Genomic DNA, 1656 nt, shown 5'->3' on the forward strand with positions numbered 1-1656 from the left:
GGCCCGCAGGAAGCCATCCTCGGTCCCAGCCGGAGGGAAAAAGGGCTGACCAGGGGTGCTCGAACCACTGAGCGGTAGGGACAAGGAGGGGACAGAGGGGAAGAGCTCCATGCGAGACCAGCCTGCAGAAGGCACTGGTGCGAGACCAGCCTGCAGAAGGCACTGGTGCGAGACCCAGCCTGCAGAAGGCACTGGTGCGAGACCAGCCTGCAGAAGGCACTGGTGCGAGACCCAGCCTGCAGAAGGCACTGGTGCGAGACCAGCCTGCAGAAGGCACTGGTGCGAGACCCAGCCTGCAGAAGGCACTGGTGCGAGACCCAGCCTGCAGAAGGCACTGGTGGGCCCCCCCCACTGGGGGGCCAAAAAGGGTGGGGGGAAGGGATCACGTGGGCAGTGAGGGTGTGGGGGAAGGGCAATGACATGAAAGGGTCAGAATTTGGGCTGAAGGAAGGAGAAATTGAGTTGCTCAGAGGCAGGAAAGAAAAGGAAGCAGGGAAAAAGAAGTGAGAATAAAAAAGGGGCCATCTTTCAACTTTTACGACTGTTATGGGTTGAATTGTGTTCACCATGAAAGTTGTATTGAAGTCTGAACCTCAGTATCTCAGAATGTGACCTTATGTGGAGATAGAGGGTCTTTTAAAAAAATTGATATGGGGACTTCCCTGATGGTCCAGTGGCTAAGACTCCACACTGCGAATGTAGGGGGCCCAGGTTCGATCCCTGGTCAGGGAACTAGATCCCACAAGTCACAACTAAAAGATCCTGCATGCCTCAACTAAGACCCAGCACAGTCAAATTAAAAAAAAAAAGTAAATTTTTTTAAAAATTTAGGATATTAAAAAATTGATGTACAATTGACATATAACATTGTGTTAGTTTTAAGTGTTCAGTTCAGTTCTGCCACTCAGTCGTGTCCAACTCTTTGCTACCCCATGGACTGCAACACACCAGGCTTCCCTATCCATCACCAACTCCCAGAGCTTGCTCAAACTCAGGTCCTTTGAATCAGTGATGCCATCCAACCGTCTCATCCTGTATTATCCCCTTCTCCATCAGTCCTTCCAATGAATATTCAGGACTGATTTCCTTTCAACATGTGTATATCAGAAAATGATCACCAAATAAGCTTAGTTACCATGCATCACCACACATTACCGAAAAAGTTTTCCCTGTAATGTGAATTTCTAAGATCAACTTTCTCAGCAACTTTCAAATGTACAATATAGTATTGTTAATGGTAACTGTGGTGTTGGAGAAGACTCTTGAGGGTCCCTTGGACTAAAGGAGATCCAGTCCGTCAATCCTAAAGGAAATCAGTCCTGAATATTCATTGGAAGGACTGATGCTGAAGCTGAGGCTCCAATACTTTGACCACCTTATACAAAGAACTGACTCAACGGAAAAGACCCTGATGCTGGGAAAGATTGAAGGCGGGAGGAGAAGGGGACGACAGAGGATGAGATGATTGGATGGCATCACCGACTCAATGGACATGGGTTTGAGCAAACTCTGGGAGTTGGTGATGGACAGGGAAGCCTGGCGTGCTGCAGTCCATGGAGTTGCAAACAGTCAGACACGACCGAGCGACTGAACTGAACTGTAGTCACCAAGCTGTATGTTACATCCTCAGAACTCACTTATAACTGGATGTCTGTA

At 48.6% G+C, this 1656-nt stretch overlaps 1 non-coding gene across 1 annotated transcript; it reads left to right on the forward strand.

The window, feature by feature from the left end:
- Positions 1-659: 659 nt before the first annotated feature.
- TRNAR-GCG (transfer RNA arginine (anticodon GCG)) lies at positions 660-732 on the forward strand. Its single transcript has one exon. It is a non-coding gene; the product is annotated as a tRNA-Arg (tRNA).
- Positions 733-1656: the final 924 nt, after the last annotated feature.

Source organism: Moschus berezovskii, chromosome 21, assembly GCF_049115385.1.
Source record: "Moschus berezovskii isolate FMDL1 chromosome 21, NW_MosBer_1.0, whole genome shotgun sequence".
Taxonomy (NCBI): domain Eukaryota; kingdom Metazoa; phylum Chordata; class Mammalia; order Artiodactyla; family Moschidae; genus Moschus; species Moschus berezovskii.